This window comes from Vicugna pacos, chromosome 12 (assembly GCF_048564905.1).
Source record: "Vicugna pacos chromosome 12, VicPac4, whole genome shotgun sequence".
In the NCBI taxonomy this organism is placed as follows: Eukaryota; Metazoa; Chordata; class Mammalia; order Artiodactyla; family Camelidae; genus Vicugna; species Vicugna pacos.
In genome coordinates this window covers 53,700,996-53,719,451 of record NC_132998.1, presented here as the reverse complement: position 1 = coordinate 53,719,451, position 18,456 = coordinate 53,700,996, and the positions used below count along the sequence as shown (strand labels likewise).

Below are 18,456 nucleotides of genomic sequence, written 5' to 3'. Positions count from 1 at the left end.
CGTACCATATGATATTTCTTATATGTGGAATCTAAAAGCAAAAAACATAAAAAAAAGAAAAACCTAGCTTATAGAGTTGTGGTTGTCAGAAGCAAGGGTTGGAGGGTGGGAGAAATGGATGAACTCTTTTTTTTAATAAATTGAATTTTTAAAAAATGAACAACACTAGACAAATCCCATTAAAGAGACGTTCAACAAAATACTTGACCAGTTTTTCCCAAGACTGTCAGGGTCATCAAAAACAAAGAAAACCTGAGCAACTGTATAGCCAAGAGGAGCTTAAGGAAATATGATGGTTACTATAATGTGGTATCCTGGATAGGATCCTGCAACAAAAAGGTCATTATGTAAAACTAAGGAAATTTGATTAAAGTATGGACTTCGCTTAATAAAATTATATTTATTACTTGTAACAAAACTACCATACTAATAGAAAATGTTAATAATAGGCAACATTGGGTGTGGGGTGTATAGCAACTCTGTACTGTCTCTTAAGGTTTTCTCTGAAATTGCCCTAAATAATAAAGTTTATTAAAAAAAAAAAGTACTGAGTCCCTCAAGTATTTTTTTTTAAACCCAGAAAACATGTACTTCACAACTTTTACCAGATTTTTGCTCATATTCCACTCTTAAATACATATTACTCCTGGAGCAACACAAGTTTTAAAAACTGTAGTAAAAAAGTGATTTGCTTGAGGGTGTTACATAACTGGTTCTTGCAAACAGGCCCAGCATTTATTACGCTGCATTTGCTGCTAGCTGCAAAACACACAAATAAATAAGGTGTGTTAAATATAATCTAAGTCCTTTACTATCATTAAAAGTTTTTAATTTTCAAAGTCCACCAACATTCTTGTAAAAACAATATTGACTATACCTTTGAAAGTGTAATTTGCGTCCCCTAAATTCTTTCTTTAATAGAGTCTTATTACATTTTTATCATTTAAAGACAGATGTTGTTTTCAAATAAGTCATTTGTCTATTTTCAGAACAGTCTTGTCTTTGACACTTGAGTGATGGTTTGGCTATCTTTTTATACTAAAGCAAGTGTCACTGGGGCTGCACATGAAGGAAACAGCATTTATTGCCTCCAACCCAGATATTTTCTTGGCTGGCAGCAGGGAGGGGTAATATGTTCTGAATATTTTCCCTTACTTGGAGTCATACTTGGTTTTGACAAAATAAACACATTATTTTGTAGATTTTAATTAAAGTGAAAATGTGCACAGTAGCAAACCCAGCCTTAAACAGTTTCAGCCTTATCAACAAGAGGAACTTAAAGCCTTGCTTTTTGTTTTTAGCTTTACTTTTGGCCTATTAATAGATGAAGAGGAAAAAAGATGAGCTCTTTTATTCTTTGAAATTTTAAACAGACTTTTTTGAGTGAATTAGTCTAGAGAAAATATTTGAAGAAACTAACATTGTTAATAGCTAAACCATTACTTCAGTAGTCTCTGATGTTCCAAACTTGTGCCTTCCACTTATGTAACCTCATTCCTCTTTAGCTGAAGTTAACTGCCATGTCACTAAATCATAGAAATACCAAAAAATTAGACCAAAGATGTTAGTTTTGGAATTGTATATGGTAGGTGGTTCAGGTGATACTCAAAGAAAATACTAGTTAGTATTAGGCAGCTTTTAAGGTTAAAAATTAATAGCTTGGGTCAGGGAGGATAATAGCTCAGTGGTAGAGTGCACGCACAAGGTCCTGGGTTCAATCCCTAGTACCTCCAATTAAAAAAGTCAGATTAATAGCTTAGGGAGTGGTTTAGGATCAGAAACCCAACATAAACAGTAGTCTCAGTCCTAGAATATTCTCCTTCATGTAGGCCCATCCCAAGGCTGCGGGAACTTCAAGGAGGAAGTGTTACAACTTGGATAATGACATTTAGACAGTTGACTTGCTCAGGTGGATTATTCAGGCATCACATCTGCTATGAAACCTACCATCCAGGTGACAGTCTTTGAATCTATGCAGTATGAAAAGGAGGACATCTGATGTCACTTAAAAGGAAGTGTGAGTTGTGTGAGTATACTCGCCCACTTTGACAGCCACATGCTCGCACTGCTTGTAAGATAAATTTTGTGGTACCGTATGCAAAATTTCATAGCATTTTCCCTGAAATAGCTGTCCGTGTTTAGGCAAACCTAAGTGGTAATTTTGAGCTCCATTTTAAAGGATGAAGGTAGCTAAAATGTACAAACTTCCAGTTATAAGACAAATAAGTACTAGGGGTGTGGTGTACACGATGGTAAGTGTAATTAATACTGCTGAATGTTATATATGAGAGTTGTTAAGAGAGTTAGTAAATCCTAAGAGTTGTCATCACAAGGAAAGTTTTTTTCTTTTATTTTGTGTTCTTATCAAATGTAGATGTTCATTAAATATCCTGTGGTAATCATTTTATGATGTATGTAAGTTGAATCATTATGCTGTATGTCAATTATATTGTAATAAAACTGGAAGGAAAAACAAAACTATTAGCAGTGTATTAATTTGCAAAAATACAAGATTATTTGGCTGTAGTTTTATTGATACGTTTTAATATTGTAGAAATTCAGGGGCAAAGTTATTGGTAAGTATATTGCTAATCTGAAACATTACTGAATAGGGTACTTAATCATTCAGCTAAAATTTGTTGAGCATTTAATATGTGTATGGCACTCTCTAGGCACTGGGGATATAGCAGTGAAGACAGTCTTTAACCCTGTAGGATTTACTTTGGTGGTGGTAATGGAGTAGGGAGACAGGGAATCAAAAAATAAGTTAATATATAGCATACCAGTTGGTAGTGAGTCATTTGGAGAACAACAATGCATTGTAAGTGGAAGCGGGGTTGCCACTGCAGGATGGCTCTGGAGGGTCAAATGGAAAATATCTAGCACTGCAGGTAACTTAAATTCTGCCATAAAAAAACAAATAAGCAAACAATGAGCTGATGTGCCTGCATTTTTAAAACAAAGAACATAATTTTTTAGTAGTAGAAAGTTACAAAAAACTCAGGTAGGTTTTGATGACATTAAACAAATACTACAGCTAAAAATCAATCATAAAATTTGGTCAAGACTTTAAAGTTTTTATATCATATTAAATGTTTTACTTCGGATTCACAGGGTTTTAAAAAATGCCTTTATGTTTTCTGTGTGTTTTTGTGTAGAATTAATTGAATATGGTTTTTAAAACTTTATAGAATCATTATTCTATTTCTAAGTATTTAAAAACTCTTTTCTTATGTCTTTCCCTTTGTTCTTTTTATACATCATATTTCAGATTTAATTTAGTTCTTGAAATTTACTTCAGTTGGAAAGAAACTTAGGTCATCTCATCCAGCTTCTTAACCAGTAGTGGAATCTACTGAACATTGGTAGTGATTGGGAACTCCACATTTAAAGGGGAATCAGTTCTCGATTAGATAGATGGGAAAGTATTGTATTCCTATAGATGTCTATGCTTTGGTCCAAGTCAAGTCCATTATTCCATAAAAGAGACAGAAATTTTGACAGCTGATTATCTCTTCATACTTAACCTTCCTTACTGCTAAATATTATTTTCTCCAAACTAACTTGCCATGGTTCCTGCAGTCTTACCTTACTGATTAGACTTTGTGTCCTGTTTCACCTTGAATCATTCTCTTCGCTAGGCTCCATATTCTTGGTGATTTTCTTCCTACTTCTTGGACGATGCCTGTCCAGTCTCCTTCATGCGCTTCTCTTCCTCCCCAGTTTCCTTAGATGTTGATGTTTTCGAGTTTCTGTGGGTCTTACTTCTCACTGGGCAATTTCATCTTGTCCCGTGCCTTTTATCCATAAGCAGATGACTCCTAGATCCTTATCTCCAGGTCAGATCTTTCTTCCACCTCGATGTTTGTATTTCTGTTAGTCTGTTGAGCATTTCCACTTGGATATCTGACAGACATCCCAGTATGTTCAAAACTGAACTTATCAGCTTCCCTAAACCACGTGTCCTTCCAGTGTCTTCTAACTCTATTATGAGTGTACTGTCACCTAAATAGAAAATGCAGATGTGTTCCTTGACTCCTATCTAATCAGTTATCACTGATTGATGCTAACTTCTAAGTATTGTTCTAATTCATCCCTCTTTTTCCATCTTCGTTGTTCACTACTGTAATTCAGACCCCTTATTACTACAACAGCCTCCGAACCTGAAACAGTCGTATGAGGTAGGCAATGGTGGTCCTGTATTTAACTTACCTATGATAGGTAAGATTCAGAGACATTAAGAACTCAGACCTTTCTAGTTCTAAAGCTCATGATGTTTTCACTGTATCATGCTGCCTTGCTGGCATTATCAGATTGATACTGCCTTTTACTGGAGGAATTTAGAATGCTGAAAATGAAACCTGTTACTTGAGATTCTAATGTAATATTTCAAAATATATTTAGATAGCAGAGCTGTTGTAGCTTATCAATTTATGAGAATTAAAATCTCGCCTTAGCCACATTCTACCTTCTGTGTAACAGGGTTAATAGCTTCAGAGAATTCAAATTTGGAATTTGCATGTGGAGAGTTAAAAATTTTAAGGCTTTGGCAAGAGTATTTTATGAGACTAATATTCTTTGTAGCTAATGGTTGAACTAATCAAGTTCATAATTTTGGGAGGGGTTGGGATTTTGTTTTTTAAAGAGGATTTAAGGTAGATAGCTTTTAGTTAGTTTTGGTGAAGAAACGTTTTGAAAGTGGGACAGAGTACAACATCTTAGAAATTCTGGCTGTTTTCTGTAGAGATTAGTTTTTTCCACATTTGTCTTAGGGAAAGAAAAGAGGTATTCTCAGCATTGCTTTAAAATTATATTTTATCATAAGTTGTGCTCAGAGGGAATAGCCCCAGTGACCCTAGCTGTGCTTTTGAATATAACTCTTTAGAATTTCTTTCACCATGGATGATTGATATCCTGAATTTAAGATCAAGATAAATTTGAAGCAAGACAAACCATGAAACCTTTAGGGAAAGAGTACATGTTGTCTTTATTAAAGTGGTAGGCAGGGAAACTGAAAATTCTTAATTTGGCTTCCAGTAAAATTTTGATTAATTTTTTTCACTTCATTTTCCATTTGAAGAATGAAGAAAATAGTTCCCAGCAATCTGCACTACAAGATTGTTCTCCAGACAAGTAATTGTTATTTGTCTCAAAAGAACATTGAGTCTTGGACACTCTGAAATGCTATTACTTTATTGTAACTGTCTTCTAGGGAAGGAGCAAAGAAAAGACATTTTAAACGTCCTTTCATTAGTGTTATTTGTAATGAGTTAATAGTCTGCATCAACTGTATACTATATTTCATTGATTCTAAGGGATGTTTTCCAATTTTATTCACTGAAATTTAGGCGTATCTAACAGTGGCATGTCATAGTTTAACTGGCACCTTCTGTTTCTTGGTGGGATATAAAATATCAGTCTTAAAATCAGTTATGTCTCAACTTTGATGAAAACAGTATACATCTTCATTGATATTAAAAGTAATAACAGGAACAATGTTGCGATCTCTCTTCCTAAGGATCACTGTTTTGGTAGCCTCTAACAAAGTATTCTATTGTCTCTGAGTAGAAGGCCTTATTTTGCACCTCTTCTTAATAGGTATGGGTATCTGATTACAGCAGAGTCCACGAGGATTCAGAAGAATAAACTTTAAAAATATGCACATACATGTTTAAGTGACAGTTCTAGGACCTGCTGACCATCAGCTGAGAATGAAGGTGACCATAAACAAAGTAAGAATTAAAATTTATTTTTAAAAAAACAGCACAAAACACAGAACTGGCCGTATAACACTATTTCAGGAGGAACAGACAGCTTGACAATCACAGATCACCCCCGATTACCGCTTAGAAGAGATTCTTCATCAAAATGCAGTCTGTCCGATTCCACTGGCACTTTCTTTAAGGGACAGTTATATTTTATTTTAATTGGGGGAACATTTGCTGTTGATTAAATTTTCCCCTCTTGTGGCTTAATGAAGTTGCCAGAACATACTTTGCCCTGAAAGTATCAGAAAAACTTTTCATACTCACCTGTCAGGCATCTGAAATAGGCTTTGATTCAGCTCTTGTGGTGGTCTCTGCCCATATTGCTAAGTGGCACCAGAGTGCTGTTTTTAGGTCTTAGGGCTAAAGACTGGGCATAGGTTGTAGGAAGGTGTTAGAGAGGAAAGAAAAAGGAGAAAAATGTAGAGAACACATTGTGGTCCTGAAGTGTTTCTAGAAGCTCTCACTGAGCAGTTGCGTGCGTCTAACTGCATTATTTTTGTTTGGGATAAACCCAGGTTATGTATCTCCATAAATTCTTAGCATTAGGGAGCCTTTGGGGACATTCCCCTAAGATGTGAATTCTGAGCATAACTTTGCTGGCTGCAAGCACTGTTAGCCTAAGAGTAGATGTTAAGTTCTGTGTATGGGCAGGTTTCCAGCCTTTACTAATTAGGTTTTGCCTACTTAAATTCTCCTGGCAGTTTCCCTTGGCCACTGTGTTCTTCATACTCTGCCCTAACCTGTTTTGTCTGTCGTCAGCTTTTGGTCTCTGCTTAGGCATTTATAGCTTTTCTTTCTAAAGAAGCCTTTAATAAAGTATTGATTTATACGTTCTTTAGTTAATAATTTATTGTTAATTATAAAAGCAATTCACATTCTATAGGAAATATAAAGAGAAGAATACTTTTCATCCTAATAGTGTTAACACTTTAATGTGTTTTAGTCTAGTCTTTTTTTTCTGGGTTTATGTATTTTGTTTAGGGAATGCGAGAGAAAAAAATAAGTAAAAAAGTTATTTTTTTAAATGAGAATCTTCTCAAACTTGGTACTGGCCATGCAAAGTAATTTTTTAAATAAAACTTTTTTTTTCCCAGAACCATTTTAGAATCCCAGAAAAGTTGCAGAGACAGTACAGAGATTCTCATACATCCTTCAGTCAGCTTTCCCTAATGTTAATCTTTTATAGCTACAGTACACTTGTCAAAACTTACGAAATTAACACTGGTACAATACTATTAACTAAACTACAGCCTTTATTTGGATTTCCCCAGTTTTTTCACTCATGTCCTTTTCTGTTCCAGGATCCAATCCCAAATACCATACTGCATTTTAAAAGAACAGCTTTGTCTTTTTTCTGCTTAACTTTTTATACCATGAACATTTTCCTTTGTCATTATATGTTCTTTAAACAATGCTTATTAATGGCCCCGTAACAGTTCATCAAATGGATAGCTAGATGTACTCTGACCTAAATATTTCTGGTTAACTTTTTTTTCCCTTGCATTTTGTGAGTGTGGGGAGTGTTAGAAAACAAAGTCAAATATTTTTATTAGTGAGGTGCTTGAGTTAGGTGAGTTTACTACTAGATTGTAACAGTAATTCTGAATGTATTGCTTAAAAGTGGAAAATAAATTATCGAGTTTATTTTCCTTAGAGGATATGTTTAAGAGCATTTTAGACTTGAGACTAATGCAGAAAGTCATAGTGACCTATTCATGAAGCAGTTTTTTTTGAGGGTTTTTTAAGAGTTATGTAGCATTTGGCTTAGTGTATTTTGACCAGATTGTATGGTATGTACATGCTTTAGATACGAATAGTCAATATTAAGCTTATAAGTCTAGTAACTAGTATGATAGCCATCTGAGTTTAGTAATACAGATTTATGTATTTCCTCTTATACAACTGTGTATTCTGTTTCGAAAATTACTTTTTGTTTACTTTTCTGTTATTCTTCATTAGCACTTACTTAGTTCTAGATTAAGCATATTATATAAAAGAGAAGATGCTTAGAGATTTTCTTGTATGTCTTGTAGTGTTTTGCTGATGTCTTTAAGTTAGGTTGACACTGAATAATTTGTATATTTATTTAACATGAAATTGAAGTTTGAAAGGCTTACATTTAGTGTTTTGTTATTTTAAAGAAGGAAGCCATAAAGCCAAATGCTTTTTAAGAACTAGTAGTGGTATCATACTAAGGGAAAACACTGTAAAATTCATATTTGGATTTTACCTTTTATTGTTGGTCAGTGTAGTAAAGCCTCATAAGTTAGATAGTTATTATGCTAGAGTTCATTCCCTGCCCAGGGACTAGTGTCTGTTAGTAAATTTATAAGCTGGAGGTTTACTGTGAGTATTAAGCAATCACTGATTAACTTGACACAATTGCAAGAATTTATATAGAAATAATAACTGAGTTGAACAATACAAACATGGAATTCTGATGTATAATGCTTACAGAAGACTGAATGCACTATCTCCATAATATCAAATATACATATGCATTCCAATTTTCAGAGTTAATAATGAATGCTTTCTGGAGGATGACTGTACTTTTTTACTGCTATCTTACAACCACGTGTCCTCATTCTGTGGTGCAATCTGTGAATTTTTAGTGGAGAGAGCTTCGTGATCTGTCAGATAGATTGTTCATCCCTTGATGTTGCTGGAGGACAGTATTTGATTTCCTTGTACATATTTTAATATTGCAACATAGGGCACTTAAACTAAGACTTTCTCTGGGAGTTCCCAAGGCTGGTATTTTTTCCTGTGATTGAAGGTGCTGGGATTGTTGCCATTGGTACTGATTACATTAGAATTAACCAAGGCAGAGTGACTCATCTGCTGGGCTTGCACATCTGTAGGTGTGTTTTTATATCTTAGGGCAGAGATTATGGGTACCCAGATTTAATTGTGTAAATTTCATCACCAGTGTTTCTGGGTGTAAGTATGTTCCAAGATTGTAGATGATTCCAGGATTGAATTATGACTGTGTTATTAAAGGTAAATATTGTGTTCTATATATAAGCCATTTTACTACCATTTTCTCAGCACTTACTAAACACACATACACAATTGTTGATTGATAGATAAATGGTAGCTGAAGATATACGTACAGATTCTTGGATTTCTGTTCCTAAAAACCAGAATGCATGATTCAAAGTGAGTTTGTTAAATTCAGTATGAAATATACGGTTAAAGTGAGTAACATTTTCTAGAGGTGAAAGGAGGGGGAAGTCTAAGGTTTAGGTCATCATCCTACAGTGACACTCGCTACAGATCCAGATACTGTAGGGAGACTGTTTATAGATAGACACTGTGACTTACCGTTAGACTTCAGGCATCCTAGTAGAACACCATTAATTTTATTCTTAGGAATTAGACATTCTCCTTGTGTATATTCTAGATTGTCTGCTTCTATAGGAAGATATTTTGGTAGAACATTAATGGTGTCTTTAAGATCATAGGGGAAAATGTGAACTCAGCAGTGCAGACTGGCCCTTTATAAAATCCATGAGCCTACCTTCCTGCCTTTCTCCTGTTATTTTCCCATGCATATGCTACATTTCAACTATAAGGAACTTTTCCTCTGAAGCAGGCCATGCATGTCCTTTTAGGCCTCTGTGCTTTAGTATGCACTCTTCTTGATCTGGATTAGCAAATTCCCATCTGTCTTTCAGGACTGACTCTCCTCATCTAGGAAGGCTCCCTTGTCACTTCTGTCTTTCCTTTTGCTCTGAGTTAAATGTTCTGATTGCACTGGTGCATGGGTCTGTAACTCTGCCTCGTATTTCTTTTCTTGTTTATCTTCCTCACTGAACAGTAAACTCCTTGGAATTAGGGATGGTATATGTCATCCTTCTTTCTTTAACTTTTAAGTCAGTGTCTGACTAAAAGAGTTGGTACTTAGAAAATACTTGTTGAATGCTTTAATGTGTAGATGGAGAAATAAATGAACTCATTTTTTTTCCTTCCTTAATACTGGATAGCTGTTTACAAATCATTTTTATCTATCAAGTAACCTTTATTAGCTTAATTTAAATAGCTATGTCTGAAATAAAGAAATGTTACTTTAATAATATTTTAAATTTATTCATAAGAAAATGAATTGGTGACAGTTTATACATAAGTATGCACTTAATATTTCTTGATCATCCTGGTTGTACTTGTCTCTTACAGAGAAAACAAAAATGAGAGGAATCTGGTTTAAATTGCAATACAAGGAATCTAGATTAGACATAAAGAGTTTCCAGAAAATAAAATATGAGATATTGAAGTGATTTGTAAGTAATGTAATTGATTTTTTTGGGGAGTTGAAAAGGAGGAGTGGATGGAGGGTTGTGAATTGCAAAGTGGTTCACCAACATTGCCCTTAGTAAAGTGAAAAACTTAAAGTAAGAAAATCTATTTAGGGATATATAGGTACAACCATATTCATGGATAGATGCTTCAGAATACTGGGGTACTTTTTCAGTTTAGTGTGTACATGTATATTTAAAATTTTCAGCTAACCAAGGGAACTGTGTATCCTTGTCACAGAATGGTTCTTGTTTAGATGACTAGCAGAATGTACTGAGAATCTCCCCCCTTAGCTTTTTTTTTTTAACTTCCTTAGAGCAATATAAATAATAAAAAAATCTTCAGTAGTGTTAAGAATAAACAGAAAATTAAGGCATTTCAATTAAAAAAAATTTATCCAATAGTTTAAAAATAATCAACCAGACCAGTGACACAGAGAACAAGGCTTTTGAATGCTATTCTCTTGATTGTCTTAATATAATTAAATATGGCAGTTAGTTATGCCTAAAATTCAGTTATATTGCTATGCTTCTAACTATAGATATTCTGTCCTGGCTGTATTTGAACAGAACTACTGTAGTGAAAGCCAAATTCACCCTCTGTGCTAGTGAACTGAAAGAGCAAATATACCTTCTTGAGCACCAGATTTATAATCACACTCGTGAATAGAGTTCAGTGTTCTCTTTGCTTGTCATTCTGCAGGAATCGTGTTGGAATAATTTAGGACAGCTTTACTAAATTTATTAATGTAACTCTTGTTAAGAAGATGGTACTTAAATTCTAGGCTTTTGTGCTTACAGTGGGAAAGACTATAATATAAAAGACAGGATTTTACCTGTACTGGTTATATAATAACGCCTGTCTTTTTAAATACTATGTATCTTTCTTAATGTCTTTATGGCCAGAATTTATTTGGTTTTCACAATAACTGTGTGAAATAGGTATCCTAATCTTTTAAGTGAGAAAATTTAGGCAAAGAAATTTTGACCAACTGCCAAAGACTTACAAGGTTTTTTTTTTAATTGGGCTGGGGAGAGAGGTAATTAGGTTTATTTATTTATTTTTGGAGGAGTTACTGGGGATTGAACCCAGAACCTCATGCATGCTAAACATGTGCTCTGCCACTTGAGCTGTACCCTCCCAACTAAAAACATACAAGTTTTATAATAAATTGTTGTTATAATTTCAATAGCTAACATTTCCTACATGCTTACTATATGCTAAGCACTATTTTAAGCTTTTTATGTGTATTAATTGATAAGAACTTGGGCTTTGGAGTCAGATCTGGATTTAATTCTGGCTTCCTCTTATCAGCTGTTAACCTAGGGAAAGCTACTTAAACCCTTCAAGCCTTAATTTCCTCATTTGGCACATGGAAATAATGATATACTACCTCATAGGGTTGTTGCATGGATTGAGATTATCCAAGTGAATCAATGGTTGGTGCACCATAGGGGCTTTAAAATCAGTTTGCTGTTTTACAAAATGGAGTGTTAGTAGACAGGATTAGTGTAATTTTTAGCTTATTTGATCATTTTCCTGCTAAACTCACTGTATCCTTCTTGAGTATAGACTCATAGTTGATGATGACATAAATACCTGTTTTATAGAAAAACATCCATGTTACAACAAGATTAGAGCTCTAGGTAGTGGTTCTAAGTACCTCTTCCCTCTCACTACCTCCCAATCACCTTTCAGTTCTAAACCTTCCACTAGTCAGAAGAAACCAAAGAGGATTAAAAAGCCATGGAGGGTACCTAATGTATTCATGCTCCGAAGTCAAAGGCAAGACATCTTCAGTCCATTGGGTTTTGTTCATTCAGTTGTTAGGAACTCAGAATGTATTTTCTTACAGATAATATACTTTTTAATGAAGCACATAAAGTCTTTTAATTCCTGATACAACTGATACACTGTATATTTGCACTGAAAAACAGTAAAAAACAAGCAAAAATGTCATAATACTTTGATACCACGAATACTCGGAGTAATGAAATCAGTGACACTATATTGTTCATATATATTGATCCCCCCCAAAAAAGGCCTGGAGAGGATTCTGGGAGGATAGAATAGGAAGCATCAGGAATTTGTCTCCCCACCAACATGATAGTTGCATTGGCAGAATCTGATGTAACTGTTTTGGAACTCTGGAGTTACTGAGACTTGCAGCTTCCAGGAGAAAACTCAGATGTGAATTGCGGCCATGCCCTACTCCCAGCCCTGTGCGGCTTGCACACAGCTTTTGGGAGATTGGGTAGATGAGGACCCTCTCCTCCAAATACCAAGAATTTATACTGGGATCACAGATTCCTGCTTCTGGTCACAGAGATGCAGACAAAGAGGTGGACAACCATTGTTATTGTATGTACCCGCATTGTTGCAAGCCCCTCCTCCCCCTTTTGAAGTCACTTCCAGGAGATTTAAAAGACTGGCAGCCCCCCCCCATTCATTCTTCTCTTTTTCGCCCTTTGGGAGCCAGAAATTAAAGACTAGGACATTCAAAAACAACTGCATATACAGGGAGAATTAAAAAGTGACAACACATGCCCAGAGAGAGGCTCAGAAAAGATCTGAGAAGAACTTAAGTTTACACCTCAGTTGACCCTTGGCAGAGGCAGCCTTCAACAGTCAAAAATTTAAAAAACAAAAAAACCCCCAGCAAACCCTGGAGAAGGAAGAGAATATTATTTCCAGAATTACCACATTTATTAGATTCAGATGTCTAGTTTTCAACAACAACAACGAAACCACAAGGCATACAAAAAGATAGGAAAATATGGCTCATTCAAAGAAAAAAATAATATTAGACAAAGACTTTAAAAACAACTGTCTTAAAGATGCTCAAAGAACTAAAGGACAATGTGGAAAAGCCAAGAACAAAAGAAACATCAATAAAAAGAAACCAAGTAGAAATTCTGAAGCTGGAAAGTATAGTAAATAAAATGAAAATTTTAGTACATAAATTCAAAGGCAGATGTAAGCAGGCAGAACAGAGAATTGGCAAACTTGAAGATAGGACAATTACCAGCTCTGAGAAATAAAACAGTGGAAAAAAGCAAGCAGAACCTGAGGAACCTGTGGGACACTGTTAAACAGACCAACATACATATTGCAGGAGTCCTAGAAAGAGAAGAGAGTAGGGGGCAGAGAGAATATTTGACGAAATAATGACTGAAAGCTTCCCAAATTTGATGAAAGACATGAACATAAATAAACATCCAAAGAGCTCATCACGCTCCAAGTAAGATTAAGTCAAAGAGATTTAGAACAAGAGACATTATAGTCAGCCTTCCAAAAGACAAAGGCGAGGAATCCTGAGAGCAGCAAGAGGAGAGCTCATCATCATATACAAGGGGTGCTCTGTAAGATTATTAGCACATAGCTCATCAGGAACTTTGGAGGCCAGGTGACAGTGTGCTGATACATTTAAAGTGCTAAAAGAAAACAGTCTGTCCACTAGGAATCCTATTACCTGGCAAAACTGTCCTTCAGAAGTGAGGGAACAATTAAGACATCCCCAGGTAAACAAAAGCTGAGGGAGTTCATTACCACTAGACCTGCCCTGCAAGCAGTGCACAAGGGAGTTCTGCAAGGTGAAGCGAAAGGACACTATAGTAACTTGAAGTCATGTGGAGAAATAAAGATCTCAATAAAGGGAATTATAAAAGCTAGTACTACTGTAACAAAGATTTGTAATGCATTGTTTGTTTTCTATACAACTTAAGAGATTAATACATTTAAAGGGAAAAATTGTAAGTCTAGAAGCTTATATTGCTGTAACTTCAGTTTGTAATTATTTTCTACATAATTTAAGAGGTTAATGCAGTTAAAATAATTATTAGATTACATGTGGCACACAGTGTATAAAGATGTAATTTTGTGACATCAGTACTGAAAGGAGTGGGGATGGAGCTATGATGGAGTAGAGTTTTTGTATGTTATTAATGTTAAACTGGTATAAATGCAAAAAGAACTGTTACAACTTTAGGATGTTAAATGTAGTCCCTATGGTAACCGCAAAGAAAATAGCTGTAGAATATATACAAAAGGAAATGAGAAAGAAATTTAAACACTTCCCTAGAGCTTAATACAAAAAAAGACAGTAATGTGAGAAAAGAAGGACAAGGAAACTTAAAGCATATAGAAAACAAATAGCAAAATGGTAGACCTAAACCCTCCTTATCAGTATCAAAAAAGACAGATTGGCAGAATGGACAAAAACACACGATCCAACTGTATGCTGTCTCCAAGAGACTCACTTGAGATCCAAAGACGAAAACAAATTGAAAGTGAGAAGGTGGAAAAAGATACTATGTGCAAATAGTAACCAAACAAGGGGCAGGGGTGGCTATACTATTATCAATCAAAATAGAGTTTAAATTTTAAAAGGTTATTAGAGACAAAGAAAAACATTATATATTAATAAAATGTTCAGTAGAGCAAGAAGATAATAACAGTTATAGACATTTACTTACCTAATCACAGACCACTGAAATATATAAAACAGAAGCTGATGGAATTGAAGTGAGAAATAGTTCTGCAAGAAGAGTTGGGAGGCTTTCATGCTCTACCCACAGCACTGGAGAGGACAACCAGACAGAAGACAAGTAAGGAAACAGAGGACTTAACGCAGTGGACCAACTGTCTCTAACAGGTACATACAAAACACTCTATCCAACAACAGTGTACACAGTTTTTTCAAGTGCGCATGGAACATTTTCTAGGATAGACCATATGTTAAGCCATAAATTAAGACACAAAACATTTTAAAAGATAGATATCATGCAAAATATCTTCTCCAACCACAGGGAATGAAGTTAGAAATCAACAATAGAAGGAAAACTGAAAATTTCACAAAATTGTGTAAATTGAACAACACTCTTTTAAACAATCGATCAAAGAAAAAAAATCACAAGGAAAATCACAAGGGAAATTAGGAGATACTTAGGGACAAATGAAAATGAAAACACAATATGCCAAAACTTAGGCTAAGGGGGATTTTGTAGTTATATAAATGCTTACATTAAAAAATAAAAAAGATCTCTAGCTTTATAACTTAAGGAAATAGAAAAAGATCAAACTAAAACCAAAGCTAGCAGAAGGAAGGAAAGATTAAAGGAGAGATAAATGAAATAGAGAATAGAAAAAGTCAGTGAACCAAAAATTTGTTCTTTGAAAACATCAACAAAATTGACAAATGCTGAGCTAGGATGGACTAAAAAAAGGAGGAAAGACTCAAATTATTGAAGTCAGAAGTGGAAGTGATGACATCACCATCAATTCTACTGAAACAAAAAGGATTATAGAGAGTACTATGAACAATTATATGCCAACAAATTGGAGAACTTAGATAAAGTGGGCACGTTCCTGGAAATACAAAAACCTACCAAGATAAATCATAAAGAAATAGAAAATCTGAATAGACCTATAAGTAAGGAGATTGAATCAGTTAAAAAAAAAAATCTCTTGACTAGAAAAGCCGTGGCTTCAGCAGTGAGTTCTACCAAACAGGTAAAGAATAGTATCAGTCCTCTCAAACTTTTCCAAAATATTGAAGAGGAGAGAATTCTAACTATTCTACGAGATCAGCATTACCCTGGTAACAAAGCCAGACAAAGACACAGGAAAACAAAACTACAGATCAGTATCTCTCATAAACACTGATTCAGAAATCTTCAACAAAATACTAGCAAACTGAATTCAGCCACATAATAAAAGGAATACATACCATGGCAAAGTGGGATTTATTCTTGGAATGCAAGGATGGTACAACATAGGAAAATTTATCTGTGTAATATACCACATTAACAGAATGAAGGGGGAAAAAGATCATCTCAATTGATAAAGAAAAAGCATTTGACAGAGTTCAACACCTTTTCATGATAAAAGCATTAAAAAATCTAAGAATAGAAGGAAACCGCCTCAACATGATAAAAGCCATGTATGAAAAACTCACAGTGAGATTTTTTTCAAAAATAGAAAAACTATCTCAAGGGACCCTGAATAGCCAAAACAATCTTGAAAAAATAAAACTGGATGACATTCTTCCTAATTTCAGAACTTTCTACAGAGCCACAGTAATCAAAACAATGTGGTGCTGGCATAAATACAGACATATAGACCAATGGAATAGAATAAAGAACCCAGAAATAAATCCTCACATATATGGTCAAATAAGTTTTGAAAAGGGTACAAAGACCACAATGGGGAAAGAGGGTCTTCAACAAATGCTGCTGGGACGACTGGATATCCACATACAAAAGAATGGACCTTCTGAAATGAGCTGATTTATAGTAACCTTCACCTAACACCATATACAAACATTAACTCAAATTGGATCAAGGGCCTTCACCTAACACCATATACAAACATTAACTCAAATTGGGACCTTCACCTAACACCATATACAAACATTAACTCAAATTGGATCAAGGGCCTAACTAAAAGACATAAAACATTAAGATTCTTAGAAGAAAACAGGACAAAAGCTTCACGACACTGGATTTGACAGTGCTTTCTTGAATATGACACCGAAAGCACAGGCAACAAAAGCAAAGTAGACAAGTTGGACTTACTGAAAAATAAAATTTTTACATTAAAGACACTATCAACAGAGTGAAAAAGGCAACTCATAGATGAGAGAAAATATTTATGAATCATATATTTGATAAGGCATTAATACCTAGAATATATAGAGAACTTCTAAAATTCAGCAACGAAAGAACAAACAACTTGATTAAAAAATGGGCAAAGGACTGGAATGACATTTCTCCAAAGAAGATATACAAATGGCCAGTAAGCAGATGTAAAGATGCTCAACACTAATCATTAGGGAAAGGGAAATCAAAATTACAATGAGATACCACCTCATACCCATTAGCAAGGATAATTAAAAAAAAAACAAATATTGTCAGGGATGTAGAGGAACCCTTGTGCATTCCTAGTGAGAAAGTAAATGGTACAGCCACTGTGGATACAATATGGAAGTTCCTTAAAAAATTAAAAAATAGAATTACTACATGATCCAGCAGTATCACTTCTGTCTATGTATCCAAAATAATTGAAAGCAGGGTCTTGAAGAGTAACTGTGTGTCCATGATCATAGCAGTGTTATTCACTATAGCCAGAAGGTGGATAAATGTCCATCAACAGATGAGTGGATTAGCAAATTCTGGAATATATTCAGCAGAATGTTGAAATTCTGACACGTTATAGCATGGATAAACTGTGAGTACATTATGCGAAGTGAGATAAAGCAGACACAACAAGATTAATACTGTATGATATCACTTAAATAAGGTACTTAGCATAGTCAAACTCACAAGTACAGAAAGTAGAAGGGTGGTTGCCAGGATTTGGGCAGAAGGGAGATGAGTTATTTAATGGGTATAGAGTTTCATTTCTGCAAGATGGAAAAGTTCTCAAGATCAGTTGCACAATATTGAATATATTTAACACTACTGACTGTACACTAAAAAATGAGTAAGATGATAAATTTAATGTTATGTGTATTTTACCACAATTTTAAAAATTAGAAAAAGAAAAAAGATCTGAAGTGAAACAATAAAAATTTTCCAGAGTTTCCATCAGAGGCTTTTTAATATTTTCAAGAACGTTATAGGTTGGTACACTGATTCTTTTGTGTGTTTAACTACATTTCAAAACTATAGACTTCTTGATACAGGGGTGTAGATGGATCATCCTCACTTCTCTTAATCATATTTACTATAAATCAGCTCATTTCAGGATAGGGGTTGTGGACAGTTTTACAGACCAGAGGCAAAGCATGATGTATGTTAAGCTTCTGGAGAAAAGAAAACTTTGCTAAGGAAGAGGCAGTAGGTTGCTGCCCACCCTAATGTGGGATGTAGTAGCAGCTCACGGCGGGTGTAACCAAACACCTGGCCAAACTGCTGATTTTTATGTATAGGTTAAAGGTCCAAAATTACAAATTTTATTTGTGGGTGGGTTCCTGGTTTTGGAAATGTTCGTTTTGGGTATCAGTCATATTTGTTAACTTAATATGTAGATTAAAATGAGACTATTCGTAAAACCCTGAACATAATGCCTAATATAGTGCAGCTATTCAGTAACTGCTAGTGCTCATGTTTGAGTGAATTTGATTTTTTTCTGTGTTACAAAAAGTGAACTAACCAGAAAGTTTCCAAAAGTATATTGGAATCTCTTGAAGCTCTAGATTGTAATTTATTGCTGTAATTTATATCATTATCCTGTGACCCTGTGGCATGCTTGTTCATCCTGACTGTTTTCTGATAACTGACTCCCCTGATTCGGTTCTGGGAGGTCTTGTGGATTAGGGAGATACAGAGGGTGGATTCTAAAGAACTCAGCTCTTTGGGAGGAGTGACAGCAGGGTTTAAGAGAAGTGGCT

The 18,456-nt window shown here is 34.8% G+C and overlaps 1 protein-coding gene across 8 annotated transcripts in view; it reads left to right on the top strand.

Moving 5' to 3' along the window:
- FRS2 (fibroblast growth factor receptor substrate 2) overlaps positions 1-18,456 on the top strand; it is an 87,233-nt gene that overhangs the window by 54,026 nt on the left and 14,751 nt on the right. For 2 of the 8 annotated variants that reach the window (XM_072973411.1, XM_072973410.1), the window contains one exon: positions 14,550-14,718. The exons of 2 other annotated variants lie outside the window; for them this stretch is intronic. The gene's annotated coding sequence lies outside the window, so the exon portion shown is untranslated. Of the gene's footprint in view, positions 1-5,598; positions 5,733-9,944; positions 10,049-14,549; positions 14,719-18,456 lie in introns of those variants that run through there. 4 more of the 8 variants (XM_072973414.1, XM_072973415.1, XM_072973416.1 and 1 more) reach the window with 4 other exon arrangements.